The sequence below is a fragment of the Coregonus clupeaformis genome, unplaced genomic scaffold (genome assembly GCF_020615455.1).
Source record: "Coregonus clupeaformis isolate EN_2021a unplaced genomic scaffold, ASM2061545v1 scaf6040, whole genome shotgun sequence".
In the NCBI taxonomy this organism is placed as follows: domain Eukaryota; kingdom Metazoa; phylum Chordata; class Actinopteri; order Salmoniformes; family Salmonidae; genus Coregonus; species Coregonus clupeaformis.
Window position 1 is genome coordinate 3,953 of NW_025539494.1, and position 6,815 is coordinate 10,767.

A 6,815-nucleotide genomic window follows, 5' to 3' on the forward strand; every position below is an offset into this window, starting at 1 on the left:
TGAAAGGTCATGGCACCACAACATACTCTCCAGACTACAGTGAAATGTGAAAGGTCATGGCACCACAACATACTCTCCAGACTACAGTGAAATGTGAAAGGTCATGGCACCACAACACACACAACAGTAAGAGAGGTGTGAGACGTACTTTCCGTCTGTGTCGGAGGCAGCAGCGTAGTGGAGCGGGGTGCAACCCCTTTTATCCAGATCGTTCACACTGGCCCCAGACCCCACCAAGGCAAACAGACACTGGTAGTTTACAATTGGCTGCCGCATAATGCAGAGGACTCCTAGAAGAACGCACAGAAACCATTCAACATCAACAACAGAAACAGCTTATTGGAGCTGTAAAACATTTACATTTTACATTTACGTCATTTAGCAGACACTCTTATCAGTGCGACTTACAGGAGCAATTAGCGTTAAGTGCCTTGCTGCAGTGCACATAGACACATTTTTCACCTAGTCAGCTAGGGGATTTGAACCAGCAACCTTTCGGTTACTGACCCAACGCTCTTAACCGCTAGGCTACCTGCCGCCCAATATTTCCCCTAATAATTCCTATATGCCCCTATACTATATTCCCCCATTATCATAAAGATCACATATGAAAGTTATTTGATGCCACAGACAGACCTTCCGATGCTGTCCTTTCTGTTGAAGTCTGCCCCTGTGTTGAGCAGCAGATTCAGACAGTCCAGGTTCCTGGTAACAAGATATCAAGTTCAGAAGGCCCTCGTACATCTGAGCTATCAGGTGAATGGTAACAAGATATCAGTTCAGAAAGGCTCTCGTACATCTGAGCTATCAGGTGGATGGTAACAAGATATCAAGTTCAGAAAGGCTCTCGTACATCTGAGCTATCAGGTGGATGGTAACAAGATATCAAGTTCAGAAAGGCTCTCGTACATCTGAGCTATCAGGTGGATGGTAACAAGATATCAAGTTCAGAAAGGCTCTCGTACATCTGAGCTATCAGGTGGATGGTAACAAGATATCAAGTTCAGAAAGGCCCTTTCACATCTGAGCTATCAGGTGGATGGTAACAATGAGAACCTTAAAGAAAAGAGAAACCCGTTACACTGCTCTTGCTAGTATCACTGTTTTTATAATGCTAATAAAAGCAATAATAAAAAGTTATACTAGCAAGAACAGTTTGCAGGTTTCTCTTCTCTTTCAAGAAGATATAAAGACAATTTAGACCAGAGCGCAAGTCAATACCACCATGGCATGGAACCACATTATACAGAAATGATACCGCACTAATGATCTATACGATTTTTTATACTGCTAAACAATGTGAAATGTAAGAGTGTGAATATGTGTTTGTTCTTTCTGGTGGCTTTCCAGTTCATGAACTAAATATTCCTTGGTGTAAAGCCTGGACCAGTCCACTCACCCAACAGCTGCTGCAGCATGTAAACAGGTCCTTCCAAAGTCGTCAGGGTGTCTATATCAAAGCCTGATGAGAGGAGCTTCCGACAGCAGTCAGAGAACCCACTGAGAGCAGACAGGTGGAGGCGGAACATCCCATGGACGCCTCGCCTGCAACACATTTTTACATTTTAGACTTTAAGCAGACACTCTTATCCAGAAGCGACTTACAGTTGATTCAGCCTAAGATTGGAAACAGCACCACATCACAGTCCTCATTAAACCCCACAGCAGATCAACACATCAGCATGCTGCAATGCCCTGTCTATCAACCCCCACACACCACAATGTGTTGAGCATAGTCTCCAAGCGGGAATTCGGTCAATGACAGAATTGCAGATGCATGTTGCATTTTTGCTGGAAACTGTGTGTGTTCTCACTTGGCTGTGTCAGCTCCGTTCGTGATGAGTGTATTGATGAGTAACTCATGGCCGTAGCGAGCAGAGATGTGCAGAGGTGTGTTTCCATTCTTTTCTTCACAGTCGATCTCAGCACCTACAGAACACACACACACACACACACAGACACACACAGACACACACAGACACACACACACACACACATACACACACACAGACACACACACACGTCAACCACTTGACCCTAGAGGCCTCATGAAGCTTCATGTTCAACCACATTGCAAGTAACATTGCTCTGTGCCAGTGAATCATGGTTTGAAGACAAAAGACAATGCTGAAGAGCCTACTGGTTCATATATATTCAGTTGAGAGCATTCACAGCGACTCACCATTCTGGATGATGGCTTGAGATCTGGAGAAGCGTCCGTGGATGGCCGTCATGTGAGGGGGTCTTTCCATCTTTACTCTGCAGATAGAAAGACAAAGATGGTTCACACGGCAGTCTGTGCTGCTGACCACAGGCAAAATCAAACACGTATTGGAGGAGCGCTTGATGGCATTTAGTTTGCATTGTTAGGCCTATTCCATTGGTATTTGAATGTAGACCAGGGCCAAATACTAAGCCATGTGCTGCGTCAGTGTGTGCGTCCCAAATGGCACCCTATTTATAAGTACACTACTTTTTGAACCAAAGTAGTGTACTTATAAAGGAACAAGGGTGCCATTTGGGTACAGGCAGTGTCATCACGGCTCCCTTGCTCTATGGGCCCCTGGTCAAAAGTAGTGCACTACATAGGGAATAGGGTGTTATTTAGTTCAGACACAGTGTTGGTCATCCGGTCTCCTCACCTTGATGTTGCGAGGGCCCCGTTGCCCACCAGCAGCTCCAGGCAGAGCGCCCCATGGCGCGAGGGCCGTGAAGTGGAGTGGGGCGAAACCCTTCTCGTACACCTGGTTCACGTTGGCGCCACACTCGATCAGCTCATTTCACCACCACATCCTGCCGTTGTAGCATGCCACGTGGAGGGGGTGTTACCGTACCCATTGGGCTAATTTATCTGGGAGGGAGCAAGGGAGGGAAAAGAGTGGAGAGAGAGAGAGAGAGGGGGGAACAAACAATACATTCTGATCAGGTCACTTGGTTCTGAAAACCCCCTGGTCCAACCTCTCTCTCTTCATTACTTGGTTATGAAAAACCCCCTGGTCCAACCTCTCTCTCTTCATTACTTGGTTCTGAAAACCCCCTGGTCCAACCTCTCTCTCTTCATTACTTGGTTATGAAAAACCCCCTGGTCCAACCTCTCTCTCTTCATTACTTGGTTCTGAAAACCCCCTGGTCCAACCTCTCTCTCTTCATTACTTGGTTCTGAAACCCCCCTGGTCCAACCTCTCTCTCTTCATTACTTGGTTATGAAAAACCCCTGGTCCAACCTCTCTCTCTTCATTACTTGGTTATGAAAACCCCCTGGTCCAACCTCTCTCTCTTCATTACTTGGTTATGAAAACCCCCTGGTCCAACCTCTCTCTCTTCATTACTTGGTTCTGAAACCCCCCTGGTCCAACCTCTCTCTCTTCATTACTTGGTTCTGAAACCCCCTGGTCCAACCTCTCTCTCTTCATTACTTGGTTATGAAAAACCCCCTGGTCCAACCTCTCTCTCTTCATTACTTGGTTATGAAAAACCCCTGGTCCAACCTCTCTCTCTTCATTACTTGGTTATGAAAACCCCTGGTCCAACCTCTCTCTCTTCATTACTTGGTTATGAAAACCCCCTGGTCCAACCTCTCTCTCTTCATTACTTGGTTATGAAAACCCCCTGGTCCAACCTCTCTCTCTTCATTACTTGGTTCTGAAAAACCCCTGGTCCAACCTCTCTCTCTTCATTACTTGGTTATGAAAACCCCTGGTCCAACCTCTCTCTCTTCATTACTTGGTTATGAAAACCCCCTGGTCCAACCTCTCTCTCTTCATTACTTGGTTCTGAAAAACCCCCTGGTCCAACCTCTCTCTCTTCATTACTTGGTTATGAAAACCCCCTGGTCCAACCTCTCTCTCTTCATTACTTGGTTCTGAAAAACCCCTGGTCCAACCTCTCTCTCTTCATTACTTGGTTATAGAAAACCCCCTGGTCCAACCTCTCTCTCTTCATTACTTGGTTCTGAAAACCCCTGGTCCAACCTCTCTCTCTTCATTACTTGGTTATGAAAACCCCCCTGGTCCAACCTCTCTCTCTTCATTACTTGGTTCTGAAAACCCTGGTCCAACCTCTCTCTCTTCATTACTTGGTTCTGAAACCCCCTGGTCCAACCTCTCTCTCTTCATCACTTGGTTGTGAAAAACCCCCTGGTCCAACCTCTCTCTCTTCATTACTTGGTTATGAAAACCCCCTGGTCCAACCTCTCTCTCTTCATTACTTGGTTATGAAAACCCCTGGTCCAACCTCTCTCTCTTCATTACTTGGTTATGAAAAACCCCCTGGTCCAACCTCTCTCTCTTCATTACTTGGTTATGAAAACCCCTGGTCCAACCTCTCTCTCTTCATTACTTGGTTTGAAAACCCCCTGGTCCAACCTCTCTCTCTTCATTACTTGGTTCTGAAAAACCCCCTGGTCAACCTCTCTCTTCATTACTTGGTTATGAAAACCCCCTGGTCCAACCTCTCTCTCTTCATTACTTGGTTATGAAAACCCCCTGGTCCAACCTCTCTCTCTTCATTACTGGTTATGAAAACCCCTGGTCCAACCTCTCTCTCTTCATTACTTGGTTCTGAAAACCCTGGTCCAACCTCTCTCTCTTCATTACTTGGTTATGAAAACCCCCTGGTCCAAATCACTGGCTCTAACCTCTCTCTCTTCATTACTATTATGAAAAACCCCCTACACATTTGAATGCGTGTTGACTCACATCCACACCAAGGTCCAGGAGGTACTTGACCACACTGATCATTCCACTGGAGGCTGCAGAGTGGAGAGGGGGTGTAGGCCTTCTTGTTTTACAGGACACCTCTGATCCATGAGAGGCCAGCAGTTTCACCACCTCAATGTGCCCTATGGTAGAGAGAGAAGGGGAGGGATAAATAGAGAGAGAGAGAGAGAGAGAGAGAGAGAGAGAGAGAGAGAGAGAGAGAGAGAGAGAGAGAGAGAGAGAGAGAGAGGGGGGGAGATAGTAAGGGGTTAAGAGAGAGAAACAGAGATACAAACACAGAGAGATAGGCAGAGAGGGAGAGATAGATTAGTTTACAGTGGTACACAGCACCATAAGCAACACCTACATCATGTTAGTACAACTGAAAACATCTAATCAACCTACTTAGTACATGATTCTGACATAATAACACACTAGACGTGGCTCATACAGCTGAGCTGTGAGACTAACACACAGTCCATTCATTCATTCATTCATTGGTATAAAGGACATTAGTCAGAATGTAAATGATGTGGTAAACTCATCACCCATGTAAGCAGCCCAGTGGATTGCTCGGCGATCCTTCTTGTCAAAGGCATTAATGTTGGCTCCTCTGGAGAGAAGCAGCCTCACCATCTAACAGGGAGAGGGAGAGAGAAACAAAACACAGGTTGAGGAAAACTAAACAGCAAAATCCGCTAAATCTGGCTTCAAAGCCTTCCCTTTAAAATTATATATTTTGTATTCACAATGAATGAAAGATAACATGTAAAGACATGGTACATTTCTCCCCTTTTAGTCCCCCTTTGACCTCCCCCTCCCCCAGAATGCCTCCAAACACATTTAAAAAGAAAGGGAAAGTATTGAGTTACATGTCAGAAAACAAAACAAAAGTATACAACAACGTTACTTCAAGCAAAAATGTAATAGCCTAACAATTTCAGGTGATTAAGTGATTTTATAGGCCTATATAGCAGTAATCTCAAGGTGGGGCCAAGAGTACTAATCTGGAGGAAGTGTTTGGAGCTGTTCAAAATAGGATATCATCGGGTCCCAGGAGGAATAAAATGAGTTGGTTGACCCTCGAATGGTAACTTCATTTTTTTCTCATTTTAGGAACAGCTTCAGATCTTTGAGCCAAAGAGAGGCTAAGGGAGGATTGATAGATTTCCAATCCAATAAAATCCTTCTGCGGGCTAACATGGAGGCAAAAGCAATGGCATCTAGCTGTCTATTGGTCAGAGAAGGATTGTTGTTTGGTACTCCAAAAATAGCAATTTCTGCACTAGGCTGCAACTTTATATCAAATGCTTCAGAAAGGGTTTTAAATAGTGGACAAATAATCTGCCCAGACGGGGACAGGACCAGAACATGTGGGTCAAGTCCGCCAAGGAGCTTTTACACCTGTCACATGTACCATCAATATTTGGGTAGAATTTGGACAATCTGGCCTTACTGAAATGGATACGGTAAAGTACCTTAAACTGTATAAGGCTGAGCCGGGCACAAGAGGAGCTTCCATTTACCCTCAGTAAGGCATTTCACACTCAGATCGGATTTTATTCAAAGCCTCCTCTGAACAAACTCAAGCATACAACTAGGGCTGTGATGGTCATGGAACTTCAGGTGTCGGTGATTGGCGTGTCTTATGTACGTGGTCATCGACAAACTGACAGCTGACAGGGGGCGGGACGGACATTAGCAAAAGGAAAACATTAGCGTTTAGGCCAGTCTTGCTCTCAAGTTTGGGGAAGCTAATTTTCTCCATGAAAAATATCAAGCATTCCATGCATCATCACATTTGCAAACTTATAAAAAAAAAAAAATTGTTCACCTTTATTTAACCAGGTAAGCCAGTTGAGAACAAGTTCTCATTTACAACTACGACCTGGCCAAGATAAAGCAAAGCAGTGCGATAAAAACAACACAGAGTTACATTTGGGGTAAAAAAACATAAAGTCAAAAATACAACAGAAAATATATATACAGTGTGTGCAAATGTAGCAAGTTATGGAGGTAAGGCAATAAATAGGCTATAGTGCAGAATAATTACAATAGTATTAACACTGGAATGCTAGATGTGCAAGAGATTATGTGCAAATAGAGATACCGGGGTGC

General features: G+C 44.7%; 2 long non-coding RNA genes across 2 annotated transcripts; both read right to left on the reverse strand.

Moving 5' to 3' along the window:
* Positions 1 to 256: 256 nt before the first annotated feature.
* LOC123481106 lies at positions 257 to 1,447 on the reverse strand. The gene is made up of 3 exons (XR_006661115.1): positions 1,400 to 1,447; positions 637 to 705; positions 257 to 290 (listed from the first exon to the last, which is right to left on the reverse strand). It is a non-coding gene; the product is annotated as an uncharacterized LOC123481106 (long non-coding RNA).
* Positions 1,448 to 4,784: 3,337 nt separating this feature from the next.
* On the reverse strand, positions 4,785 to 6,572 carry LOC123490968. Its single transcript, XR_006661116.1, has 3 exons — positions 6,532 to 6,572; positions 5,246 to 5,333; positions 4,785 to 4,840 (listed from the first exon to the last, which is right to left on the reverse strand). It is a non-coding gene; the product is annotated as an uncharacterized LOC123490968 (long non-coding RNA).
* Between the last annotated feature and the right edge of the window lie 243 nt (positions 6,573 to 6,815).